The sequence below is a fragment of the Thalassophryne amazonica genome, chromosome 4 (assembly GCF_902500255.1).
Source record: "Thalassophryne amazonica chromosome 4, fThaAma1.1, whole genome shotgun sequence".
NCBI lineage: Eukaryota > Metazoa > Chordata > Actinopteri > Batrachoidiformes > Batrachoididae > Thalassophryne > Thalassophryne amazonica.
The window spans coordinates 94248584-94269692 of NC_047106.1; the positions used below are offsets into that span (position 1 = coordinate 94248584).

At 39.7% G+C, this 21109-nt stretch overlaps 1 long non-coding RNA gene across 1 annotated transcript; it reads right to left on the reverse strand.

Moving 5' to 3' along the window:
* Window positions 1–1123: 1123 nt before the first annotated feature.
* On the reverse strand, window positions 1124–20762 carry LOC117509235. Its single transcript, XR_004560324.1, has 4 exons — window positions 20658–20762; window positions 15988–15994; window positions 1382–1392; window positions 1124–1134 (listed from the first exon to the last, which is right to left on the reverse strand). It is a non-coding gene; the product is annotated as an uncharacterized LOC117509235 (long non-coding RNA).
* Between the last annotated feature and the right edge of the window lie 347 nt (window positions 20763–21109).

Genomic DNA, 21109 nt, shown 5'->3' on the forward strand with positions numbered 1-21109 from the left:
ATGACAGGGAGTCACGGTGGCAGCACAGCATATCACTGGCAAGAATCTCCCTGCCATACAGGACATCTACCTCCAGTGGTGACTGTGGAAGACACACAGCATCATCAAGTACCACAGCCATCTAACACGGCAGCTGTTCTCCTTGTTAGCATCTGGCAGATAATACAGAAACATGGCTGCACAGGCAACCAGACTCAAGGACAGTTTGCAATACCTTGCCATCAGACTCCTTGATTCTGACACCTAAACATTACATTGCACTGTTTATCAATATATAGTAAACTATTTTTAGTCTCTCTCTGTACTTAAACTTGTCGCTTTCACCAATGTGCAATTATTGGAACTTACATATGTCAACTTCCCAGTGTGTGATACTAAAGCCTGCATTACAGCCCCCCCCCCACTCCAAAAAACACAAAACACACAAACACCACCATGCATGTACGGTGCGTTCTGAAAGTATTCACAGCACTTCACATTGTCCACATTTTGTTATGTTACAGCCTTATTCTGAAATGGAAATTAATTAGTAAATTCCTTTTTTTCTCCTAAAAATTCTACTCACAACACCCCATAATGACAAAAATTTTAAAAAGTTGTCTTTTTTATTTTTGCAAATGTATTATTATTATTATTATTATTATTATTATTATTATTATTATTATTATTAATAATAATAATAATAATAATAATAATAATAATAATAATAATAATAATAAATCACATGTGTCAGTATTCACACCCTTTGCTCAATACTTTGTCGATGCACCTTTGGCAACAATTACAGCCTCAAGTCTTCTTAAATATGATGCCACAAGCTTGGTGCACCTATCTTTGGACAGTTTTGCTCAATCCTCATTGCAGCACCTCTCAAGCTCCATTGGGTTTGATGGGGAGAGTCAGTGCACAGCCATTTTCAGATCTCTCCCGAGATGCAGGTCTGGGCTGTGGCTGGGCCACTCAAGGACATTGTGAGAGTTGTCCTGAAGCCACTCCTTTGATATCTTGGCTGTGTGCTTATGGTCATTGTCCTGCTGAAAGATGAACATTTGCATCATTACATCAAGCCTGACTAGTCTCCCAGTTCCTGCTGCTGAAAAACATCCCCACAGCATGATGCGGCCACATGCTTCACTGTAGGAATGGTGCCTGGTTTTCCTCCAAACATGACATTTGGCATTCACACCAAAGACGTTAATCTTTGTCTCATCAGACCACAGAATATCATTTCTCATAGTCTGAGAGTCCTTTAGGTGCCTTTTGGCAATCTCCAGGCAGGCTGCCATGTGTCTTTTACTAAGGAGTAGCTTTTGTTTTGTCACCATCTGAATGGTGGATTACTGCAGAGATGGTTGTCCTTCTGGAATATTATCCTATTTACACAGAAGAATGCTAATGCTCTGACAGAGTGACCATCAGATTCTTGGTCACCTCCCTGGCTAAGGCCCTTCTCCCCTGATCGCTCAGTTTAGACAGGCAGCCAGCTCTAGGAAGAGTCCTGTTGGATCCAAACTTCTCCAGAATTTTGCCTTGGGACAATCCTGTCTCAGAGTTCTACAGACAATTCCTTTGGCTTCATGCTTGGTTTGTGCTCTGAGATGCACTGTCAACTGGGGGGCCTTATATGTAGACAGGTGTGTGCCTTTACAAATCATGTCCAATAAACTGAATTTACCCCAGGTGGATTCCAGTTAAGCTGTAGAAACATCTCAAGGATGATCAGTGGAAACAGGATACACCTGAGCTCAATTTTGCACTTCATGACAAAGGCCGTGAATACTTAGGTACATGTGATTTCTTAGTTAGTTTTTATTATTATTATTATTATTATTATTATTATTATTATTATTATTATTATTATTATTATTACTACTACTACTAAATTTGCAAAAATCTAAAAAAAAAAAAAAAAAAAACATTTTTCACATTGCCATTATGGGGTATTGTGTGTAGAATTTTGAGGTTAAAAAAATGAATTTCATCCATTGTGGAATAAGGTTGTAATATAAAAGTGGAAAAAGTGAAGTTCTATGAATGCTTTCCAGGTGCACTGTCCATACTTTTTCCATCTGTGACTTTATTTTATTTATTTATTTTAACTTATTTTCTCACTTTATACTTATTTTCTCACTTTAGATTCTCCTCCAGTGCACTTCATTGTCAGGATGATGCTGCTTCAACATATATATAACAAATACAACGGAATTGATTTGAATACAACATTTTCTCTGGCTTGACCTTGTGCTCCTCCATCTCCTCCAGGTGATGCTTGCTGCCTTTGCACAGTGTGTCAGTTTTGTTTACTGGATTATTGTATAAACTCTAGCAGGAATAAAACTGTATGATTTAAGGGTTTACAAACATCCTTGACTGTTAACCTCATTCAAAAAATGTTCACAGTGCAGTACTTGGCAGTACATCCAAATACTATAACCTCGTAAATACAGACCATGTGTATCCATGGCAGCCCTGTACCATCACGTCCGGCTTCTTCATTTGAGAGATCATCTGAGACCAGCCACCTACAGGGTCGGACTGGGAACAAATTTCGGCCCTGGCATTTTTCCTCTGGACCAGCCCACTACTGGCCCGTTGAATCCACCCCCAAGCATGCACACCCACCCATCCATACCGAACCCCCAATGAACAAATACTATACACCTAAACACCATGAACACACACCGAAACACACACTTTGACTGTCATTTCACTTTGATCATAGTACAAAACGGAAGCAAAAGCACACAAGCGAGAAAAAGCTTTTGTGTCTCCAAAGTGTGTGTGTGTGTGTGTGTGTGTGTGTGTGTGTGTGTGTGTGTGTGTGTGTGTGTGTGTGTGTGTGTGTGTGTGAGAGTGAGAGAGAGATAATGTGTGTGTGTGTGAGAGAGAGAGAGAGAGAGAGAGAGAGAGAGAGAGAGAGAGAGAGAGAGAGAGAAATGTAATGTGTGTGTGTGTGTGTGTGTGTGTGTGTGTGTGTGTGTGTGTGTGTGTGTGTGTGTGTGTGTGTGTGTGTGTGTGTGTGTGTGTGTGTGTGTGTGTGTGTGTGTGTGTGTGTTTAGTTTAGTTTATCTTACCTTACAGCAGACAGTTTCGTGTTCGGTGTTGGGTGTTTTTCAAAAAATAAAGACAGCTCGTTTCGGTTAGAGCGGCTGAAATAATCCATAGCAGGCTCGGCCTCAGACGTAGCTGAAGGGACGTTGACAGTTGAAGCACTAGCATGATGAACTTCAGGTTCTGTCATCTCCTGTGCGTCCTTTCCCACAACCTGCTCACTGGACACGGAATCCTCCGATTCCCGACCCAACATAGACATCAATTGGCTTTGAGCCTGGACTAACCTCTCCGGTAAAGTTGTCCTCATTTTCGCCCGTTGAAGTTGCAGTAGTTGTAGTAGGGACGCCGGGAGCACTAGCAGCAACGCTAGAAGTAGTATTGGCCACAGCAAACAAATTAACTATTTTAAAACACCTGGAAGCCTCAGCTTCTAGAGCTTTCTGCTTTTTGTCCTGAATCTTCTCCGCTCCCCCCTTCCTCTTTTTTGCCACCTCTTTCCATGATTTATCTAGTGAAAATATATGCGCGACATGCGTCCGTGTTCCCATGGACCTGCGCCACTCATCACATCAGCAGGGTTACCAGATGTGACTGACTGATGATTTCCAGCCCAAAAAAATGCTCAAAAACTGCCTGGATGCACTAAATGTCACCCAATTTGAACAAAAGTCTATTGATCTCTATGGCCATAAATCTACAGAAAAACATTTTTTACCCACAGACGGCGATCCTAAACAGCCCAATTGGGAAACTGCCCAATCTGGCAACACTGCACATCAGATGGAAAACGACAGCCTTTAGATGCATACCCCCATGCACGGCAACACATTTTTTGCAAAATCTTCGGACATAAATCCGCCAAATACAAGAGGAACATCGTAGTTTTGCTTAAACAAAGTAATATTTATTATAATTTAGTTTGTTGCAAGGATTACAGTTTAAAAAAGAAAAAAAAAATTACACCATATTCCAACCATCACAAAGATGTTTACTACAAGTAAAGGGTATATAAACTGCACGTACCTCCCTATCAATTAATAGTAAAAGTTAAACCTCAATAACGTTTTTTTGAGTCGTCACTACCTACTCGCAGTTACAAAGTAGAGAACGGGGCTGGTGTGAACTTGGGAGGGCCGGCTCACGCACGTCTAAACGTGCAGCGGCCCACCGGGCAAATGCCCAAAATCACAAATTACCTGTCTGAGTGTGGCCACCTAGTCAGCACACTCACCGTTATTAGGGAATCTATTCAATTCAAGTTATTTCAATTTATTTAGTTTATATGGAGCCAAATCACAACAATGTAAATGGTAAATGGTCTGCATTTATATAGCGCTTTTCCATCTGCATCAGATGCTCAAAGCGCTTTACAAATAATGCCTCACATTCACCTTGATGTGAGCATGCTGCCATACAAGGTACTCACTACACACTGGGAGCAACTAGGGGATTAAGGACCTTGCCCAAGGGCCCTTAGTGATTTTCCAGACAGGCTGGGATTTGAACTGAGGATCCTCAGGTCTCAAGCCCAATGCTTAACCATTAGACCATCACCTCCCCAGCAAAGCTGCATCAAGGTGCTTCACACAAGTAAGGCCTAACCTTACCAACCCCTAGAGCAAGCAAACAGGCGACAGTGGTAAAGAAAAACTTCTGATGATAATGAGGAAGAAATCTCAAGCAGACCAGACTCAAAGGAATGACCCACTATTTTGGCCATTCTACCAAAAAGGTTTACAATATAGAACACAACTCAACAACAACTGACAAGAGTCCATGCAGGCATCCAGTCCGCCGTCAGGAGGTAAGGGGAGTCATCGAGCCACTCATTGGATTCTGCAAATTATCAGAAGTGCAGTCTGGTCAACCATACCAAACACTGAGTACTCATCGAAAGCCAGCGTGAATATCAGTGGGGCTTATTTGCAGCCTATGTTGATTTTTACAAAACGCTACGATGCGATTGATGGTATAAAATGCTACAATGCGGTTAATGGTTGACTTCTTGGATGTAAAGACACACTGCTCTAGTTGCTGAGCAGCAAGTAAATGGGACTGCAAACATTTTTTCAGGCACAGAAAGCAGTGTTATCCCTCTGTAGTTGTTGCAATCCGGGCAATCACTGTTTCCTTTCTAGAGTGGGACAACAAGCCTTTACTTCAGGCTGTATGGAAGATATACCATCTCCCAAATTCAAGCAAATATTGTCTGCAATGCCGAGAAAACTACTACTCCACCCGGCCAGAGGAGTTCAGCTGCAACTCTGCAGATCCGTGGAGCTTTCTCCATCCTCAACTGCTTCATGGCCTTTGCATTCTCACCAACATTTGGCTATTCCCTGTTGACAGGACAATAAGCCCTGAGATCCCTGGCACTGAAGAGGTCTAACATCTACACATATGGCACAAATATACATTTAGTCACCTTTTAATGTGGACTAATCATGCTGTTTAATTATGATCTTGATATGCTACACCCATTAGGTTGATGTACTGGCTTGACAAAGCTGAAGTGCTCATTAACAGGGATTTAACCAAATGTGTTAACATTTCAGAGAAATAAGCCTTTTATGTGCATAAAGATATCTTCGATGTTCTACTTCCATTTATGAATAAAGGAAGCAATAACAAAGTGTATTGTTGAGCGTAATTGACCATAAACCAGCAAGTTGCAGTCATGAACACAACACAAAGCCCATCAGACACTGCCCACAAACTGCCAAGATACAGTCAAGATAATGTAATAGACATTCTTCGTCTTCAGCTGCAGCAGCATACATAATTCATAAACATTGTCCATATTTTATACTTATGAAAATACAAAAATATGCCAGCACTGAAGCTGGTCTGGCAGCACATAGTGATCCAACACCCTACTAAGACACTTTTTATTTCTTTTAATCTATCACCCATGTCTGTATCCTTCACCATCTCTTTGGCAACATCGAGGGAAATGTGGTTTCAGTGTCCACAAAAATATTTTTGTCAATGCCACAAAAGTTGGCCTTAACCAAAGCAGTAATACAACTAGAAAGGTAAGAGACTAAATAGCTCATACCTCCACCAATGTCTACGTTCATGGCCTGTTGACATATTGTCCTACATAATAATTACAGATTCATAATTGCATGTGAAAATGTGTGTTGGGTCTGCGATAGATTCGTGGCCTGTCCATGGTGTATATAGTATTGCCTTTTTCCCAATGATTGTTTGGATAGGCTCCTCCCGACCTTTAACGGGTCTAAGCGGTTTCAAAAAATGAATGAATGAATGATCCAAATTACCTATATTTTGATCTTACCAATGATATTTGTTTGTTTGGCTTTTATCTGGATTAATGGAAGATTAACTCTATCCTGATTGTTGAACTAATCAGTATTTCTGCTTTCAGGATCAAAGGAATCAGAGTCAGAAATGAAAGATTTTAAGAAGAGTTCTGCGAGATTTATCAGGATCAAAAAGCAAAGGCATGATTAACTATATGACGTAAACATAAAAATGTAATCACCTTTTCTGACATCCAAAGCTTACTTTTCCACCAGACCTTTTTGAAATTTGTTCATGACCTTTGGGAAAATCCTCCTGATATACAAACTCATAGACAAACAGCAATAAATAAAAAAAAAAACTATCTGGTGGAGGTGATAAGAAATGAATTATTACTACTGATCATCACCAACCTTTTGACAGTTCCAGGACATACAGTTGGAGGATCAAACCTATGACACTATAAATTGCCTGCGGTGTTATGGGTTTGATCCTCCAACAAGACAGATCACTAAGGTGTTGTGAAAAAGGATCTTAATCCCAAAGTTGCTCATTGTGTAGAGGAAGGCGCTTCCATTTTATGGCAGTTTCAGACATCATTCCGAAGTTGAATGCAAGTCATCATTGTAAACCACTTTTAGTATCTGCCAAAGATGGAAAAGTATAGAAATGCATTCTATTTATTTTCATTACTTCATGTTTGAAGTTGATTTTAAGGCATCACGTGTGATACAACTATGATCTCAAGCATGTCATATATTAATTTTCTCATTGTTCACAGTTATGATCAGACATTTACATATACTCAATATAGACATGAATGTCATGCCAAAACTGTATAAAATTTGTTCTTTGACTTGTTCTTTTGCTGTATCAGAATGATTGTACAACATATATCTTCAGTAGAAAAAAATGTTGCACAAGTTTCAATTTGTTTCGGGGTTTCTGAAATTAACAAAAAGGTTCAAAATATATGCACCTATTTAGATTATCAATTCAGTGTTGCTGAAAGTTCCAAAATGTATTTTAAGTTGACATCTTAATTTCATATTAGTAATCATGATTAACTACAGCTGGTAGCTTCTCTGTTCCAAGATAAAGAGTTTGTTGGATGGTTCCCACTGAACTGACCAACAACTAGGACAGTGGGAAAGTCCAAGGAGCTCAATGCAGATCTGAGAAAGATGTGGCAGAGTTACACAAGTCAGTAATGTTTGTAGGAGTTCATTTCTAAACAACTCTAGCTTCCAAGAACATCAGTTCATACAGTTGTACATTAGTGGGACGTGTAGTTATGCTGTCAAGCTCTGGAAGAAAACCACATGTATCACCCTGAGGTGAGAGGAAACTGCTTTGGATTGTGCACTGGCCAACTGCTGGAAGTCCAATGTCACTGTTTACAGTCAAGGCAATTTCCATCACCATGGACACCGAGGCTGCCATCCAAAAAAGAAGCCCCTGCTCCAAAGTCAACACCTTAAAGCTGAACTAAAGTTTGAAAATGACCTCATGGATTAAGAAAAAGGAAGGTTTAGTGGTCCAAAACACACCTCAACCTCTGGTGCGAAATGAATAAAATAGGCTTGTATTAAACATTTGGAATGGCTTTCCCAAAGTCCTTACCTCATGCAAGACAAGTGGTCAAATAATCAACCAGAACTCTGCCAAAAGCTTGTTGTTGGCTGCCATATTTACCTGGTCAAGGGAAAACTTATTAAATGGGAACTCTCTGATTTTTCAATCGAGGCTCTATATTCAGATGATTTGGGGCTGTCTTTTTACTCGGGACTAACGTGAAATTAACTGATGCAACTGATATAGGATGCAACCTGTCACAGGCTAACCAGCTACATATGTTATTATGTTACACATGGTAATGTTTTATATATATATAATTATATATAATATATATATATATATATATATATATATATATGTTATGTTTCGTAGTTGTGAATCTCGCACCATCTCATGCTCCATGACTCCCCGCGAGAGGTCCGTGCTACACCTCCTCTAGATAACCGTCTTGGGAGAACATGTCATTATCATAATCGCCTGTGAACTTGCTGGATCAATGCCATCCACATCCTCGCTAGCCATTGTTTACATGCACCGTGAGACATGATAACTGCTGGCGCCATGGTGCATTCTGGGAAGTGCAGGGGGCCGCCAGGGGGATTATGGGAAAAGTTAAAGTCCGGAATATACTGTTTTTTTTTTTCAGTAAAACTACTTTAAATAAAAACATTTCTAATGTAAGAAACTGTTTTTTTGTTTGTTTGTTTGTTTGTTTGTTTTTTAACTTCAAAGTGTACAGTAATCTAATTACCGTAATCTTGAGGTTAAAAAACATAGTAAGGATTTTGTTCAGAAAAGTGCTGTGTATACACATTTCTGCACTCTGTTGTGTTTTGGCCTCTCTGTGTTTTGGCCTAATGCCACGTTTCTATTGGATGTGCAAGGCTACATCACAATGTGCAGCATTGAAAAGTTGGACTGGGGTTGAACTTTGACCGCGGTACCTTGACACAAGCGGCAATGTGCGATACTGGTGGAGTGTCTCTCTCATTGAAAATAATGGATTTTACAGCGATGCGTGACACATTTAATGCCCTGGAGGTCTTCAGTGTGAAATGTCCTTAACGCCACCTGGTAGATTATCATTCATGCTGACATGAAAAGTGAGATTTGAAAGTTATGTGTTTGCTTTTTATTTATATGTACATTTTTTTTATGTACAACGGCTGCTGAAATTTGCCTTCTACATGGATATACTAACACCAAAATGCTCTGAATAATTTTAATTTGACAAATCTGTATCCAAACATTAAAATACTCCATCTTGTAATGAAAAAAAAAAAAACATTAAAATTCATAGTAGAAAGGTTGTGAAAACTGAATCATTGGTTTTATTTTAATAATCCTGCAAACATCCCAGAACACCACCAAACAAACATAACTTCCATGGCAAGAGTAATAAACAGCTCCCTCAACACATTCTTGCGTACAATTCCATGTGCAGCCCATTAAATCATAAGTATGTTATATGCATTACATCTCAGTTTCTCAGAAAATATCACTTCTTAGTAATTCTGTACATGTCCCAGGATGATGGATGATCAACAGATAAATTCTGTTGTCAAAGCTAGTTTTTTCCCAACTTCGCCTTTTGGCTAAAATAAAGCCTTTCTCAGTAGACGTGATCTTAGACAGCCATTCATGCTTTCATCAGCTCCAGACTTGATTATTGTAATGCACTTTATTTGGCAAGGGGTGGTGGCCAAGTGATTAATGCGCTGGTTTCAGTGCAGAAGGTTCCGGTTCAAATCCACCCCTGCCACATTTCTCCATGTAAGGTGGAGTTGCGTCAGGAAGGGCATCCGGCGTAAAACCTGTGCCAAATCAACTTGCAGATCCACCTTGGATTTGCTGTGGCGACCCCGAGTGCAAACAGGGGAGCAGCCGAAGGGACTTACTTACTTTATTCGACCATTAATCAGTCGTTCTCCTGCACGTCTCCAGGTTGGTGCAGAATGCTGCTTGCTCGTCTTTTAACAAACATTTTTAGATGTGAGCATGTTACAACCCATCCTGTACTCACTCCACTGGCTTCCAGTTCGTTTTTAGAATTGATTTTAAAATTTTAATGTTTGTTTTTAAAGCTATTTATGGCCTTGCACCTCCCTACTTGTCTGAAATTTTAACTTGCGCACCTACAGTAGGACATTAGGGCGTCTGGCCAGCTTTACTTAGATGTTCCAAGGTCAAGATATAAACGCTGGGGTGATCATGCTTTTCGCGGTAGCTGGCCCCAGACTGGAATGAGCTACCTCTTGAGTTACATACTATTCCTGACCTAGCACTTTTTAAATCTAAGTTAAAGACTTATTTATTTAAACTGGCTTTTAACACTTAGTGGGGAGGTGACATGTTCTGTTATTTTTATGTTCTTTTTTTATGTTGTTTTAAAATTTTATTTTATATGTGTTTTATTTTTGTAAATTTGTGTTTTTAATGTTAAGCACTTTGGACACCAGTCAGTGCTGTAAAGCACTTTATAAATAAATGTTGATTGATTGATTGATTGATTGATTGATGGCTGCTCCCAACCGAGATGGATATACAACCTCAATTCCAATGAAGTTGGGATGGTGTGTAAAATGTAAATAAAAACATAATACAATGATTTGCAAATCCTCTTCAACCTATATTCAATTGAATACACCACAAAGACAAGATATTTAATGTTCAAACTGATAAACTTTATTGTTTTTGTGCAAATATTTGTTTAACACATTTCAAAAAAGCTGGGACAGTGGTATGTTTACCATTGTGTTACATCACCTGAGGCGGGGTACCCGGCACAGGATGCCAGTCTGTCGAAGGGCCAAAATGACTGCCACTGCTGAGATAAGTGAATGTCTCCATACACCAATGATGTGCGAGTCCAGGAAGTCATTGAACGTATGGATCTTAGTCTTTACCAAGGACAACTGCAAACCCAGAAACAGTTTAGCTTTATAAGGGCTGTAATCAGGGTATCCATTGATTCTGGAAAGACCACAGCATTGTCCACAAAGCCAAGGTCAGTCAGCCTTTATTTTAACAAATCCTAAGGTGCCTTTGTTGGTTAGAAGGTTATGCTGTATTCAGTGGAAAATGGAAGCTTGAGATTTCCAACTTAGATCTAGAAAAATACATATATAGGGTTGAAAAAAGCTATCATAAAATCATGTGCTGCCCTGCCTGATTTTGCCAAACCAAGTACACAATAGACCTGTGTGTGCTGTCTTACCCGTCCAGCAAAAAGCCAACCAAACTTTCACATGAAATATGTCCAGATTTTGTCCTGAGTTCTTTCCACCAGAATCTCTGGTCACCTACATTTATTAGGGTCCTATCTCACTGGGCTGTGACAGCCTGTGAATGGCAATTGCAAAGGAAATTACTTGATTCATTCAATGCAACTTTCACTGGGTGACACGCTAATTCTCATCTTCAGCTGCCCTCCAACATTCGTGCCCTGTGGGATAGGACCCTTAGCTGTGGCTTTGTTTCTCCTTTGATTCTTCAATTTTTTGATACATGCTTTCAGAAGGGTCAATTGCATTTCTTTGGTTTCATGTTGCTGACACTGGCAGACTATGCTGTTCAAGGATCAACCCCCCCAAATCAATACAGAAAGTGTCAGGATAGGTTGTCTTCAGTGGTGGGCACAGATAACCAAAAAATTAACTTCAATAACAGATAATCAAATAACTGAAAAGTTATATTTGATAAAGATAAAATGATAAACCACACAAAAATGTATCAGAAGTTACAGATAACCGATACATTCCAGTATTGTCTCTGGTACATTTGCAACTACTAACAAGTTGACTTTGAGTTTTAACACCATGATCACTTGGGGTAGCATCAAAGTGACAGCAGACCCAAACAATGAGCCTGCAGTTCTGTCTTTGAAAATCTTGCCCCCTGCTGGAAACTCTTGTTTACTACATGGCTTCCAGCAATGCTGAGTTATGGTTTGGTGTATAAATAAAATGAACACTGACAGAATAACTCCAGTTTTTACAGATCATGGAAGTGTCATCGCAAAATGTTTTGCATGTGGAGAGAATGTGCACACGTTTTATGATGTTGTGTGCACGTTTTATTATATTGTGCACACGTTTTATTATATTGTGCGCTCATTTTAAGCATCTTTTGAGTAAAACAAGAGCACGATCTACTTAACGTGGCCACAATTTGTAAAACATGCATTCAATATTGTCTTGACACATAAATGTTGGCTATTAGCCAACAAACCAGGAGACAGTGTAATACATTTCCCCATTAGAAATGGATGTGGTCAGAGGCTGTCTCTCCATTATTTTCAATGGGAGCTGCTGTGAGCTACGCTCGCTTCCTGATCATGTCGTTCTGGGGGAAAGTGAAGTTTGCTCTTCAACGTCTTGATTATTGTTCTTTACAACACTGTTGGTCTTCTTTGTTCTAGACTAATATATATAATATGTCTGAAATTCGGTTTGCATTTATTAAATTCAATGCAGATTAAACGTAGCAAACACGGATTATTTGTTAGAATTGTTTTAGCAAGTTTTCAGGGTATCATTCATGCAGTCTCTTATTAATGTGATGAAAAGCATAAAAAATGCATTTTTGTAGTATAATATTCATTTACAATTGTCATCATGTGGATTGTCTATGTTGTTTTGACTGCAGCGACTCTCTGGCGCGCAAGGGATTATGGGATACATCAATAGGGCGAATAGAGAACTCCAGCTGCCCAGCATGGCATCATCTGGAGTTTAAGCACATTGCAAAATGTTTTGCATGTGCAGAGAATGTGCGCTTATTTTATTATATTGTGCGCACGTTTTATTATATTGTGCGCTCGTTTTAAGCATCGTTTGAGTAAAACAAGAGCATGATCTACTTAAACGTGGCAACAATTTGTAAAACATGGACTCAATATTGTCTTGACACATAAATGTTGGCTATTAGCTATTAGCCAACAAACCAGGAGACACTGTGCATTTCTGTCGTACAGTTTGAGCTGTCACCCAGCACAAAAATAAAATTTATTAAATGCAGACACAATAACCACGTCTATAAACTCAAAAATATATTTGTGAGAGTTTTAGGCACTAGAGTTTAATGCTGTTGTCCGTAGAGCCTGATCAGAGTGTTTCAAATGCATTTCTCATGTCATGAACGTACTGAGATTACCCTATCCTACCCATAATGCACTGCTGGGCACAGCATATATCCACACTAAAACCTTAAAAATTAGCGCATTACTTTAAAACTAAAACATATATCTGATATTTTCACTTTATAACTGCTCCCCTCCACAGCATGTCTTTTTCCTGGTTCTCTCCCTCAGCCCCAACCAGTCCCAGCAGAAGACTGCCCCTCCCTGAGCCTGGTTCTGCTGGAGGTTTCTTCCTGTTAAAAGGGAGTTTTTCCTTCCCACTGTTGCCAAGTGCTTGCTCACCGGGGGTCGTTTTGACCGTTGGGGTTTTTCCGTAATTATTGTATGGCTTTGCCTTACAATATAAAGCGCCTTGGGGCAACTGTTTGTTGTGATTTGGCGCTATATAAATAAAATTGATTTGATTTGATAAAACTTCAGACATGACATTAATTCAAATAATTAGTTTGGTTAAAATTTGAACCATGTTAAAAATGTATGCCGCTGGATGGCTTGGGTGATATTGCCAGCGTATCAGTATGGGGTTAAAATAATTTTTTCTTGGGGGGGGGGGACTAGGTCTCCTTTGTTTGCAGAGGATAGAGCAGTTTCTTCTAGAAGCAGCTCTCTTCTGTTTTGCAGAGGGTAGAACTGCATATCTGCTACGAAACATTTAACAGGTAGGTGCTCAACTTATTTAAAATTTTATAAATGTTTGTAGCTGTTCAGCTTTATTTACCATGTTATCTGTCTAAAAATTATCAGACAACAATTTATCACAAGATAACTAGTCTGATAATGGTTTTTAAAGTTATCCATTTTGATGGATAACTTGGATGGATGGATGGATGAAAACATTATATTCGATAATTATCGGTTATCGGATTATCGGAACTGTGCCCACCAGTGGTTGTCATGGTATCTTAACCTGCATGGTGAATTTTGATTATATGTATGACAGATTTTTTTATTTGAATACTAACAATACAAAGGATATGGTGCAGAAAATCCTTCTCATGACTTAAGTGGTGACAACTGAAAAGGTCTACACACCTTAACGCATATTAAAATAAACAAGACAATTCAAACTGAAGGTGTTGAATCTGAAAAGACGAAGCAGTGCTTCAAATTACAATGCAAATACAGAACTGTAGCAAAGATAAAAGAAAGAAGTAGAATCCTTTTAAATTTATTTCCATCTGAGCACAATCCATATTTAGCTGTACCCCCTTTGACAACAAGCATGCCTGCAGATTCCCTTCATGTTGGAACATAACTCAAGGACAGTGACTCAGACAAGCAATATGAGCTTAATATAATCAGTGGGACTGAAATGGGAGCCGCTACGAGACATCAGGGAGCTGTGATGTCACAGGGCAGGGCTCTGCCCTGTCTACCTGCTGAGAAGGCTACTTGAGTGAGGGAGAGCAGGAACAGACAGCTCTTCTCATTGTACCACTGACATTTTTCCCTCGTCTGTGTGCAGCGGAGCACAAAGTTGAGACATTAGTATCATGCCACTTATAATCACCACCTGGGGAGAAGAGAAGTAGAAAAAAGACAGATCCTGACCAATGACAGAAGAAAGGGTGCTGCAAAGGAACCTGATTTTTCTTCTCTAGAATCGAAACATCAGGCGGTTGGATGGAGGAGGAACACGTGCCTACGTGCGCACACACACACACACACACACACACACACACATATATATATAATTGATTTCTCACAGTATATTTATTGTAAGCATCTCCAAAACTGAAAATAAATACAGTTTGGCATGGTTCCAATTATGGGGTTACTAGGTCGACAGGAGGTCTGCCCCCCCCCCCCTCCACACACACACACACACACACACACACACTTATAACTTGGACACCCAAGAAGAGGAAAGACAATAGTGGTTGTGTGTGGTGATGATGCCACTATGTTCTGACAGGTGATGTTGTCATAGGTATGCTACTTCCCAGATGATCTTATTTATCTTACTAGCTACTCTGGATGGGAAGCAAAATTATTTTATTGTGTGGACCTTCAAAGTTCCTGAATTCATTCTTTGGAACACCAGAGGCTGTGTGTGTTTCTCCAGGTAAAACTTGTGCTAAATACCAATCTCCTGGCGCACATATGGCAGTCGGATACTGTGCAAACTTTTAAATCATGTTTAAAGACTCATTTGTTTTCCTTGTTTTATCATTATTAGTGTTATGTGTTTTTATTCTTGTATTCTTTTACGGTTTTGTCTTTTTATTGTGTTTTTAAATTTGTAATTCATTTTTTTTTCTGTTTTTATTATGTTGTGTGAAGCGCCTTGAGACGATCTCATTGTGAATTGGCGCTATATAAATTAATAAATTTGAAATGGAATTTGAATTTCAATGCGGATCTGGCTGTATCAGCTGTGGTGAACCCAAACACTGTCGGAAGCAGCTGAAATGACAACAACAACAAATGTGTACAGACCCAGGTTCAAGACCAGTTCATTTAGAAATACTATTTTAGTTGTACAGAGTCATCACAGAAAGACTGTGCATGCACAAATGCAGAAATGTTCACTCTCATTCCTTTTTCCCCAGGGTTATAAAGCCTTGTTTTCATATGGCTCACCTTCATGAATCTCAGTTATTAAATTACACGCTCATGCAGGAGCCCGTGGTCCACTACCATCTTCAGCCATGAAAAGAAGAAAGAACACCTTCACGCAATCATTTGCACATAAAACCTCATTGTAGTGCACAAAGGTCATTTCCTCTGGAGAACAACATGGTGCGTGCGGTGCTGATGCTATGGATGCCCCCCCACTCATGGTGTGGCTGACATGGAAAGATGGCTGATGATCGCAGCTGCCCCCCTTCCTGCCTTTTCTTTTTTAAGGTTTTTGTATTTAATGGAGGCAGATACAGTAAACACAAACACAATGAAAACAGTTGATTGATGCATCATATTGTTCACACCTGATGCTAAGTTGCAACACTCATCCTTTAAAACAAAAAAAAAAAAGATTAAAAGTGTATTTGTTGGGAGTGGGGGAGCATGGTAGCTTGGTGGTTAGCATGGTTGCCTCACAGCAAGAAGGTCATGGGATCGATTCCCACCTGCGGCCTTTCTGTGTGGAGTTTGCATATTTTCCCTGTGTTTGTGTGGGCTCCCTCTGGGTGCTTCCTTCCACATCCAAAGACATGCAGGTCAGGTGGACTGGAAACTTTAAATTTTCCATAGGTGTGTGTGCGTGTGTGTGAATGTGTTGGTCTATGTGTGGCCCTCGTCAGACTGGCATCCTGTTAATTGGAGTAAGAGGTTGAAGATGATGAGTGAGTTCTTGGGGGTGGGGTGGAGGGGGGAGGTAAATTCAGTATAACAAGACAATATAATGGGCGTGGGGTGTGCTATAAACAGGGTTGGGTAGAATTACTTTGAAATGTAATCCATAAGTAATCAAATTACAAGTAATCCAAATGTATGTACATACATACATGTAATCCACATGTATTCTTTCAAAGTAATCCTACCCAAACTTGGCTATAAATGTCGCAAGCAGATGCACAAAATGGGCGTAGTTTGTCTTTCTGAACAAGCCTGAGAGTCACCATGTTTATGAAGATGTGTGTTCCTGAAAAAAATAAATAAAAGGCAAAGCACTCAATCTGTGAGTCAAAACCACAAGATTAACAGCAGCAAACAGAAGCAGTGATGGAGCTCACCCTGTTGGGAGGAACTGTCTTGAGCGACCATCTGTCAATAAGCCGAGTGAATTTTCAAAGGCAGAACCAAAGCAAGCAACCTGATTGAGCGGGCACACTCTGACTTATTCTCCACATCTGAACATATTACTCAGATGCAGTTTGTCCAGTGGTGCATCTGTAAATTTGTCTAAGGTGTGTGAGTAATCTGAAAGTAAAACGCAATGTTAGTGCACCACTGAACACTGATGTTTCACCGGCTAATGTTTGCTTAGCCTTTAGCAGCAGGCTGCATTTATGCTAGATAAATCACTCAGCCGAGCTCACTGAATGTTTTTTTATTTGTAAATTGTTTGATCTATTTTGACCAAATAATTTTATGCCATAGTATTTTTAATTAGTGGTTAAGCATTGGGCTTGACACCAGAGGATCCTCGGTTCAACTCCCAGCCTGACCGGAAAATCACTAAGGGCCCTTGGGCAAGGTCCTTAATCCCCTAGTTGCTCCTGGTGTGTAATGAGCGCCTTATATGGCAGCAGCCTCACATCGGAGTGAATGTGAGGCATTATTGTAAAGCACTTTGAGCGTCTGTTGCAGATGGAAAAGCACTATATGAATGCAGTCCATTTACCATTTAATTGTTACTGCTCTGATTACAAGAACAGTCTCAATTTTAAATTCATTGTCCATTCGGCTGCTCCCGTTTGTTGCTTGGGGTTGCCACAGCAGATACAGCCAGATCCGCATTGGTATTTGGCACGTTTTACACCAGATTCCCTTCCTGACGCTACTCCAGTTTTACCTGTAGAAACACACAGACGCGGGTGTCCTGAAGAGGTCTCCCATCCAAGTACTAACCAGATGCTGTGCTGCTTAGTCTCTGTGATCTGACGGGATCAGACTGACACACAGCAGACCGGCTGAACAGTCTCAATTTTAAATAAATTTGAGAATTTTTTCATCTGTTTTCACAAGTAATTAGACCATAATGAAAAGAGAATTGCAATTTTTTTGTATATTTTTATATTGTACGACATATATTTCTTCACTTGTCCCACATCAGGAAAATTTTTAAACAAAATTCAGAATTTTTTAATGCTCTGAAATTCATAAGTTTTAATGTTCCTCATTTTTTTTTTTAACTTATTCTTCTTTCTTTTCATTTTTGTCTCATTTTACAACAACAAAGAATGTTTTGAGGCCTGATCCTGAAGAGGGGATCTTAAATCACTGCCTGTCACAAACCAGGAAAGTGTTTTGGAATGCCTTCAGTATTCTTGCTGTGCAGAAAACCCTGCAAATACAGATTCACTTCAAAACATCCAGTGATGGAGCTGAACACCAAAAACCTCCCATCTGGATGGAAGAAAGTGTGGCTCCAAAGGCTCTTCCCAAGAGGCCTTCATCTGACTAAATGTTGTGAGAGTCCGGCTCACCCGCAGTCTCTGCAAACTCACACCTGCTGCTTCTCTTCAACATAAAACAAAGGCTCTTTGAAGAGAAACTATTTTTTTTTTTTTTTGAAAGACCTGTCTTCAGTTATATTTTAACATTAAATGAATAAATCATTAGTACAAGAAGTCAAAGTTCAGTCAATAAGACACTTTGCTTGCACAGATAGAAGTCCTGTCCCTATTGTGCATAATTTCAATGCATTCACAATCGCATGAATGTCAAATTTATATTTTTGTAATTACTCTGTGGTGATCACAACATTAGTGCAATGACATAGTCAATAAGCACATAATTAAATGTTGAAATTGCAAAATAAATTAAAAAAAAAACTTAATCATGGGCTTTATGTTATGCTGACAAATAAACATCAAGAGTAAAGGAAATGTGACTGCACCAAATATGCTTTAATCTTTAAAAGACACACATATGATATAATAAGTATTTCTGTTTATTGATGATGTTTTTTTTTCCTGATAGAAATGTAGATATGAATGAATGAATCTACCAGCTTTAAAACATGTACACATTACTTCATTCATCCATTCATTCATCTTCTACCACTTAGTCCAACTAAGGGTCGCGGGGGGCTGGAGCCTATCCCAGCAGTCATAGGGCGCAAGGCGGGGTACACCCAGGACAGGAAGCCAGTCTGTCGTAGGGCCACAAACAGACAAACACCCACACACACACCCACAGACAATTTTAAAGAATCCAATCCACCTAACCCACACGTCTTTGGATGTGGGAGGAAACCGGAGCACCCGGAGGAAACCCACGCAAACACGGGGAGAACATGCAAACTCCACACAGAAACGCCACGGGAATTGAACCCACGACCTTCTCGCTGTGAGGCAACAGTGCTAACCACTAAGCCACCGTGCTGCTCCCACATTACTTTTCATGCTATTTTATTTGTCTAAATATAAATGTCCAAGGTACATTATTATGTTAATCAAGAAATCATCTCATCTGAACCAACAACACACAAAGATATGGTGTTTAGAGAGGAACATCAAAGATTGTAAAAGAAATGTATTTTTAACCTCAAATTGTATTTATGCAAGTTTTCTAATATAAGAAACTTTTTTTTCTTTACTTCAAACCTGACCATATCAGAAATTAATCTTGAGGTAAAATAAATAAATAAATAAACATTTGTAAGGATTTTTCTTTAGAAAACTGCTGTTTGTAAATTAGCAGGAGCTGTCTGACCTTTCCTCTGACACATTTCTGTATTCTGCTGTCTTCCATGTTTTGGGCTGATACCTTATTTTGTCACACCACACCGTAGTGAAAGTTGGACTGGGTTGAACTTTGACCATGGTGAGCTTGAAGTCCAGCGGGGGGCATCATGCAGCTACGGTTTCTGTCGCATTGATCCATGACGAGACATTTGCACAAAGTTTCTCATTGACAATAATTGGTTTTAGAGTGACACGTGACACATGTGCACACACGGTATGAGAGACCCATAATTGTGATCCCATCTTCAGATGGTGCAGTGTTACTAATTAGCATTGTTTGCCTTTGCCTCAGTGGACAGTTCTCAGATTGGAAATTGTTGGGCGTAGGACCATGTCGCTTGTCAGTAGCTGGAGGTCTGTGTGTTACTTTTAGCACTCACACAGCTGGTCTCCTCCTACACGCAAGGAGGCTGGGTGTGCTTCTCTATGATGTGGCTGTGTCCAAGTTATCCGGCGGTTCTCCTTGCCTTCTGGCAGTGTGGAGTATCAGCTCCAGTAGCGTTTTTTTGGTTTTTGAACCAGGAAGGCGTCATTTTTTCATGACACATGGGGGGGCAAAACAAGCACTTATTGATTTTTTTTTATAATAATCTGCACCACAAAGTGGTTTTCTATCATATCACTGTGTGGCGAATTGGCAAATTGGTGGGAAGGTGCACAGAAGCAGTGTGTGAGAAATGGCAAGGGGAGGGGCGCGCGGGGACAGTTCACCTTTGGATTCCTCTAATGGAACGGACAATGGAGGGTGGGGGGGAGTGGATTAGTGGGCTAAAGTCAGTTACACCTCGACTTTCTTCCAAATAATGCGCATCTCATTCATAACATTATAAATACAGGCCTATAGTTCCTGCATGTTTTTTTCTGAATTATGTGAAATGGCTAATAAAAATAGGTGACACAAAATTATTATGTGGTCACTCAGGTGAAATGGTTTTGTCTTGACTTCTAGTTGTGTGTGTGGGGGGGGGGGTCTGTTGACTGTTGAGTGCCATATAAACAGAGATGGACAGAAAAAGGTCAAAGCCATCAGGTGCCCAATTTAGGAAAAAGGAAAAGAAGAAGAGAAACGAGCAAAGGATAAAAGGTATGCAACTCTCTTCTCTGTATGATTACAGTATCCATGCCATGAATGAGGGGCTAATGTTAATTGGTGGTACAACATGTTTGTTAGCCTTCTTGATATGATGCTTGCTATGCTTATACAACAATAATTTGGTCTTAAGTCAACAAACATGAGATCTAATTTTACCATAAAATTGTACCTTGCAACAAAACGGTTCCAAGTTCAGTTATTATTTATATCCATCATTTGGGTTAATGTTGGGCCCTGTGATTAGCCAACGGAATTTTCATATCTGTATGTAGTTTCAAAGGTGAAATTTGCCATTTGCTACAGCTTGATTTTGTGACAAAGCACAGTTTAACCAGTCATAAATAAAAGTGTACCAAACATAGAATTTGAAGCAGTAACCAAGGAGGTAACTGTTCATCCCTGAAAGACAAATTAATATCCTGTCTAATGACAGACATGTAGCATGTAAGGGCATGTTTATTCAAATTTGCAATTCATAGATGGTCTAGTGATGATGGTTAATCATTGGACTTGAGACCAGAGGATCTTCCGTTCAAACCCCAGCCTGACCGGAAAATCACTAAGGGCCCTTGGGCAAGATTCTTAATCCCCAAGTTGTTCCCGGTGTATAGTGAGTACCTT